The sequence below is a fragment of the Trichomycterus rosablanca genome, chromosome 1 (genome assembly GCF_030014385.1).
Source record: "Trichomycterus rosablanca isolate fTriRos1 chromosome 1, fTriRos1.hap1, whole genome shotgun sequence".
Taxonomy (NCBI): domain Eukaryota; kingdom Metazoa; phylum Chordata; class Actinopteri; order Siluriformes; family Trichomycteridae; genus Trichomycterus; species Trichomycterus rosablanca.
In genome coordinates this window covers 15,351,126-15,359,383 of record NC_085988.1, presented here as the reverse complement: position 1 = coordinate 15,359,383, position 8,258 = coordinate 15,351,126, and positions in this window count along the sequence as shown.

Here is an 8,258-nt window from a genome sequence, read left to right as displayed (position 1 = left end):
AACTACTTACCGGGGTCTTGGTGATGTCAGTATGTGTAGGATTGGTAATTTTAGTGATATGTTGTTGTGGTGGTATCCCATGCATCAGGGTATTAATAGAAAAATTTGTGATAGAAGTAGTGTGTAGAGGAAGCAGAGGGGGGCAGGATACACCAGTTATCCAGATGTTGGCTGATTTGTCTAGATATCATGTAGATGATGATGAGGAGGATACCCTTGAAGGTGGGCCGGAAGACCCACTTCGAGCAGTATAAGTGCTACTAACTCTGCTTAATTAAAGGTAAAACCGACAAGACGAGGAGAGAGGACCAGCACTACTGATCACACACCGTGATGAAGGAAGGAGACTTGGAAGGACTGGCAGAGGCAGACACTGAGGGGACTGGAAGACCCACTCCAAGGGACAGAAGTACCACTAACTGAACCTGCCTACAGGGAACTAAACACAGCAGAAAGCCCGACAAAACCGACTATGTGGAAGAAGAGTCCAGTGGAGCCAACGGAACGGAACAAGAGGATGGGAAAGGATTTGGTTAGACTAGGAGGAAAAAACATAAGCATATAGTTCGCAGACACGCAGATCATCCTTGAAAACACTAGTTAAGTACAACACACATAGTTTAGCTACAAAACGCAGATTGTTTACGATGTATGTATGTTTTGATACTCTGCTATTTTTAGGAGGGATATTCTCTGTGTTTCATCGTTTAAATGTTTGTACTGCTGCGGAAACAGGTAAGACCGACAGGGGAGAATCCATGAGACAGTAGAAGCTATGCAGAGAAACAGGAGCTATGGGCCCCTTCTGAATATCTGCAGCTCCGTCTGGTGGAGTACAACCTGAACGGACTTCCTGTAGAAGCCACGCACCATTTATTTAATTTTATTTTTCTCTTCTTGATTTCCTGTTTTTTTTTTTTTTTTTAATTACTTAATTTTGATTTCCTATTTTTGTTATTTTTGTTGTTCGTTTGTTTTAGGGTTAGGAGCTGTTGCGATAGGTACGGTTCCTTTAGTTTAACTGGTAGCCTTTTTATTTTTAGAAACGTTTTATTGTAAAAAATTCAGCCCAGTGGCCACGTAGTCAGAAGGGGTTAAATTGGGGGTTGCTGACAGCTATCCTATCTCCTGGAATCTAGAAACACCTAATCTATAGTTAAAAGTTAATGTGAAAGCATTAAGATGCTTTCAAGGGGGGAATGTTAGGATTTTCGGAACTTAAAAACGTACATTTAATATGGGAAGTGTTCCGGCATTTACCCACGTGCTCCCTTTGTTCAAAATGGCACCGAGCATGCTCCCTTTGTTCAACATGGTGCCGGCCAGGCTCCCTCCCTGACTCCTATCGAGGGGGGGGGAGGCGGAGCCCTGGGCTTTTTAGCACATTTCATTGGGTCCAACAGCAGCGGCGGAGGAGGAGCCTAGACTAGTTTAAAAGAAGGGCGCGCTCGGACGCCGGGGCTCTCTTTCTTTGGTGGTTGTGTTTTGGATTGCAGGAGAAAGGAGCGTCGATCGGCTTAGCTCTGACATATATTCACAGATCGTTTTGTACACTTAATAAAGTGTTTTAAAGAGTACTTTCTGGAATTATCCGACTGCTTCTTCAAGGTCTCTCGACAAAAAGATTAGTCCTAACAGTAGTTAGTGCTTTCGTGCCATGCAGAATTTATTGCAAATCTGAATTCCGGAATCCATCGGTCCCAATAACGGTGGTTATCTTATCTAAGGAACCTTATTGAGGAACTTGTTTGTTCTAAAGCTCAATGTAAGTTGTTTGTTACTTTTGTTTATATATTTAACCAAACTTTATGCAAGTGTTGCTAATAGAAAGTTTGTACTGTTTTCATTTTGGCTGTGGTTTTAGCGTGGTGCAATGGCGGTCAGGGATGGATTTAGATTTGCTTAAATTTGCAGATTTGCAACAATTAGCCAAAAGTGTTGGCTTGAAAGCCAACATGAAGGCTGTTAAGTTGCTGAGAGCAGTAAAGCAGCATTTTGAACTGGAAGGCTCTGAGAATGCACCTTCTACCCGGCAACGTCCCGCATCATCCCCAACACCCGGACCACCCTCACCACAACAGCAGAAGCAGTCAGCCAAGCGTCCAGCACTGAAGTCCGCACTCTTCAAACCTACTATCTCAACCAAGAAAATCGTCAGGTTTTCTCGGGGCACTCTGGATAATGAGCACAAACGTTCTTTGTTGAAGACTTCAGCTCGGATGTCCAGAACACCTGGTACAGGAATTAATCCATTTATCTTCAGTGGCTCTGATACCCCAGGGACCAACAAGAAGAAAACATTTGACTTAAAGGTAAGCTGAAGCCTTTTCCAACTCAAACTACTGCACCAGAGAAAACGCAAATGGTTCATCAGAATAACTATAAACAGCACCAAGTGCAGACAAGAGAGGAGCGGCGTGTCGAGCAGACAGAGGGAAGAAAACAAAAGAAAGAGAAGATGCTTGGTGCCAGACGTAGACTGCTTTTTGTAACCATTGTTTTGTGACTGCATCATCGTTCGAACAATTTTATACACATACATTTGCTATTAAACAAACAAAGTTGTTCTGTAAAAAAAAAAAAATAAAAAAAAAAAAATAAAAAAAAATAAAAACCGTTCTGAAAAAGAAAACAGTACAAACTTTCTATTAGCAACACTTGCATAAAGTTTGGTTAAATATATAAACAAAAGTAACAAACAACTTACATTGAGCTTTAGAACAAACAAGTTCCTCAATAAGGTTCCTTAGCACAGCACATTACAATGTGGTGCTTCTCCAAACCATCTCCATTACCACATGGTTCCCCTTTTAGGTTGAGAATTGCCCTTCTAATAAGATTACTGCCACTTAGTGGTCGGGGTTGGGAATTGGCAGTAACAACTGTTACATACCTCCCCCTTTGTTTAAGGCTTCACTAAGCCATAATATCTTTTAATATTTTCAACATAATATGTACCATGTTGATCTAGTGCGTTTAGCATAGCTATTTTGTAGTTAACAGGGTTTAGTTGTTTAATGACTTTGGCTGGCCCTTGCCATTTGGGAGCTAGCTTGGCCATAAATGCGTCCCCTGCCCGAGACAGTGGATGAGTACGTACCCAGACAAGTTCGCCTTCTTGGTACTGTTCTTTCTTGTGGCGCAGGTTGTAATATTTTGCTTGTCGGGCCTGTGCCTTATCCATGCTGGCTTTAACTCTATTAAGCAGAGTCTGTTGTCGCTGCAAAAGTTCATAAGCTGGCTGGTCAGGGTTGGGTGGTTTTTGTGCAAGGCGTTCTAACGATCCCTTTAGCTTGTGTCCTAACGCCATTTCAGCCGGTGTGTAGTTAGTGCTTTCGTGCCATGCAGAATTTATTGCAAATCTGAATTCCGGAATCCATCGGTCCCAATAACAGTGGTTATCTTATCTAAGGAACCTTATTGAGGAACTTGTTTGTTCTAAAGCTCAATGTAAGTTGTTTGTTACTTTTGTTTATATATTTAACCAAACTTTATGCAAGTGTTGCTAATAGAAAGTTTGTACTGTTTTCATTTTGGCTGTGGTTTTAGCGTGGTGCAATGGCGGTCAGGGATGGATTTAGATTTGCTTAAATATGCAGATTTGCAACAATTAGCCAAAAGCGTTGGCTTGAAAGCCAACATGAAGGCTGTTAAGTTGCTGAGAGCAGTAAAGCAGCATTTTGAACTGGAAGGCTCTGAGAATGCACCTTCTACCCGGCAACGTCCCGCATCATCCCCAACACCCGGACCACCCTCACCACAACAGCAGAAGCAGTCAGCCAAGCGTCCAGCACTGAAGTCAGCACTCTTCAAACCTACTATCTCAACCAAGAAAATCGTCAGGTTTTCTCGGGGCACTCTGGATAATGAGCACAAACGTTCTTTGTTGAAGACTTCAGCTCGGATGTCCAGAACACCTGGTACAGGAATTAATCCATTTATCTTCAGTGGCTCTGATACCCCAGGGACCAACAAGAAGAAAACATTTGACTTAAAGGTAAGCTGAAGCCTTTTCCAACTCAAACTACTGCACCAGAGAAAACGCAAATGGTTCATCAGAATAACTATAAACAGCACCAAGTGCAGACAAGAGAGGAGCGGCGTGTCGAGCAGACAGAGGGAAGAAAACAAAAGAAAGAGAAGATGCTTGGTGCCAGACGTAGACTGCTTTTTGTAACCATTGTTTTGTGACCATCATCGTTCGAACAATTTTATACACATACATTTGCTTGTCGGCGACCAAGATGGCGGCGCGTGCACAACGCGAGGCTCAGCGTCTCTCCAGACTTTGCATATTAGTAGTTATTAGTCTACTGCTTTTTAGTTTTTGCGTTCCATACTGCCAGGCGAGCATCTCATATAGCCGGCAGACACTGATTAATATTGGTTTAAATAACTTAAACGGTAAATTTGATCTGCAACTTCCTCTGGAAATCTCCGGATCACCGTGGACTACGGAATCGACTCACTCAGCTGAACGAAGCCGGCGCAAGCGCAGAGAACGTAAACAAAGGCGAGGAAAACGCGGAGGGCTACGGGCTAAGCTAACGCTAAACCCGCATCGTACACCGGTTCCCAGCATTTTTCTCACCAATGTACGATCTCTGTCTAACAAAATGGATGAGCTGCGACTCTGGACTACAACACACAAGTGGATCATGGAATGTAACATCATGATTCTGACGGAGACGTGGCTGAATTGTAACATCCCCAGCAGCGCGGTGGAGCTGGATGGACGTAGCATGTTCAGAGTGGCAGCAAACTCCGGTAAGAGTAAAGGAGGAGGTCTGTGCATTTATGTGAACAAATCGTGGTGTACAGACTCCATTGTAACTTAGTCACTGCTCTGCGAACGTGGAGTATCTGATGATTAAGTGCAGACCTTTTTATCTACCGAGAGAGTTCTCCACTGTTGTTGTTACTGCAGTTTACATCCCACCTGATGCCAATGCCAAGTTAGCTTTGGAAGAACTGAGTACAGCAGTCAGCAAACAACAAACTGCACATCCAGACGGATTATTTATCATTGCGGGGGATTTTAATCACACCAACCTGAGGACTGTTCTACCAAAATTCCATCAGAATGTCTCATTCTCCACTAGAGGAAAGAACACCCTGGACCATGTGTATTCGAACATTGCAAAAGCATACAAAGCCACCCCCCTCCCCCACCTGGGACAGTCTGATCACCTTCTCATTGTTCCTGCTTCCCAGGTATGTGCCACTCATCAAATGTGTGAAAACCACAACAAGGACAGTTAAAGTGTGGCCAGACGGAGCCATCTCCTCCCTACAGCATCAGTTCCATAACACTGATTGGAGCATGTTTTCGTCTGAAGCCTCCATGGACGTAGACTTGGACACATACACATCATCTGTAATAAACTACATCAACACGTGTATTGATAATGTCACCTCTGTCAAGCATGTGAAAATCATCCCCAACCAGAAACCCTGGATGAACGCTGAGGTTCGACTTCTACTGAAAGCACGACACGCTGCATTCAGATCGGGTGACACTGAGGCCTACAGCTCAGCCAGGGCAAATCTGAAAAGGGGCATCAGAAGAGCCAAACACACCTACAAACTGTCTGTTGAGGAGCACTTTCACAACTCTGACTCCCGTCGTATGTGAAAGGGCATTCAGACACTCACCAGCTACAAACCCTCACATCCAACCCCTCCATCCAACAGTGCGTCCCTCCCAGATGAGCTTAACAGGTTCTACGCTCGCTTTAACTACAATGGACTTCACACCACACAGAGTCGACTACCTGAGGACTGCAACCTCCTTACACTCTCTACAGCTGAGGTGTGTTCAGTACTAAGTAAAGTAAACGCGAGGAAGGCTGCTGGCCCTGACGGCATCCCTGGACGTGTCCTGATAGCATGCGCTGAACAGCTAGCCCAGGTCTTTACTAACATCTACAACCTGTCACTGGCCCAGGCTACTGTTCCTACGTGCTGGAAGACATCGATCATCATTCCGGTGCCAAAGCGTACTACTGCAGCTTGCCTGAATGACTTTAGACCGGTAGCACTCACACCTATTGCAATGAAGTGCTTTGAGAAACTGGTTCTCTGCCATCTGAAAGCGGCGCTTCCACCAGCACTGGATCCCTACCAGTTTGCCTACCGTGCTAACAGATCAACAGAGGATGCCATTTCCACTGCCCTTCACTCCGCTCTCACCCATCTGGACAATAATGACACCTACATACGGATGCTGTTTATTGATTTCAGTTCCGCCTTCAATACGGTAATCCCAACCAAGCTGGTAGCCAAGCTCAGTGACCTGGGAATCAGCACCCCCATGTGTAACTGGGTCTTGAACTTTTTAACAAACAGACCCCAGTCTGTAAGGTTGGGTAGTCAGGTGTCCTCTAGCCTGACTTTGAGCACTGGTGTTCCACAGGGCTGTGTGTTAAGTCCATTGCTTTTCTCCCTGTTCACCCACGACTGTGTGCCGCTGCATAGATCCAACACCCTCATCAAGTTTGCAGACGACACCACAGTGGTTGGCCGCATCAAAGACAACGACGAATCGGCCTACAGGGAGGAGATCCAGCACCTGGTGGCGTGGTGTTCCTCCAACAACCTTCATTTAAACACAGATAAGACCAAAGAGCTCATCGTGGACTTCCGGAAAACCAAGAGCTGCACACATCTCCCTGTCCTTATCAATGGTGACGAGGTGGAGCGTGTCTCCAGTTTTAAGTTTTTGGGCATCCACATCTCTGAGGATCTTTCCTGGACCCACAACACATCCTGTCTGGTGAAGAAAGCGCAGCAGCGCCTTTACTTCTTGAGGAGACTAAAAAAGGACCATCTGTCTCCCCAGATTCTCACAAACTTCTACTGCTGCACCATCGAGAGCGTACTGTCCAACTGTGTGACAGTGTGGTACGGCAGCTCCACTGTGGCTGACAGGAAGGCCCTTCACAAGGTGGTGAGGACTGCTCAACGAATCATCGGTACACAGCTCCCCACCATCGGAGACCTTCACCACCAGCGCTGTGTGCGCAGTGCACACAGTATCATCAGGAACCCCTACCACCCCAGCCACACACTGTATAACCTTCTGCCATCTGGGATAAGATACAGGAGCATACGTGCCAGGACCAGTCGGTTAAAAAATAGTTTTTTTCCCACCTCAATAACTTTATTGAACACCACTATTCGCCGTTAACACACATTCTGGACATTCTGAACTGAACACTGGACCTATTATTTATTATTTATCATTGCACTGTTTGGATTACACACTGGACTGTTGTGTTGTTATTTATCATTGCACATTTCTCATTGCACAAGTTGCACTTGCACTTTAACATCACCCCGGACTGCACGCTGGACTGTCGTAATTATTTATCATTGCACCTGCACTTTACACAACTGTCATACATATACAGTGTATCACAAAAGTGAGTACACCCCTCACATTTCTGCAAATATTTCATTATATCTTTTCATGGGACAACACTATAGACATGAAACTTGGATATAACTTAGAGTAGTCAGTGTACAACTTGTATAGCAGTGTAGATTTACTGTCTTCTGAAAATAACTCAACACACAGCCATTAATGTCTAAATAGCTGGCAACATAAGTGAGTACACCCCACAGTGAACATGTCCAAATTGTGCCCAAATGTGTCGTTGTCCCTCCCTGGTGTCATGTGTCAAGGTCCCAGGTGTAAATGGGGAGCCGGGCTGTTAAATTTGGCGTTTTGGGTACAATTCTCTCATACTGGCCACTGGATATTCAACATGGCACCTCATGGCAAAGAACTCTCTGAGGATGTGAGAAATAGAATTGTTGCTCTCCACAAAGATGGCCTGGGCTATAAGAAGATTGCTAACACCCTGAAACTGAGCTACAGCATGGTGACCAAGGTCATACAGCGGTTTTCCAGGACAGGTTCCACTCGGAACAGGCTTCGCCAGGGTCGACCAAAGAAGTTGAGTCCACGTGTTCGGCGTCATATCCAGAGGTTGGCTTTAAAAAATAGACACATGAGTGCTGCCAGCATTGCTGCAGAGGTTGAAGACGTGGGAGGTCAGCCTGTCAGTGCTCAGACCATACGCCGCACACTGCATCAACTCGGTCTGCATGGTCGTCATCCCAGAAGGAAGCTGACGCACAAGAAAGCCCGCAAACAGTTTCCTGAAGACAAGCAGTCCAAGAACATGGATTACTGGAATGCCCTGTGGTCTGACGAGACCAAGATAAACTTGTTTGGCTCAGATGGTGTCCAG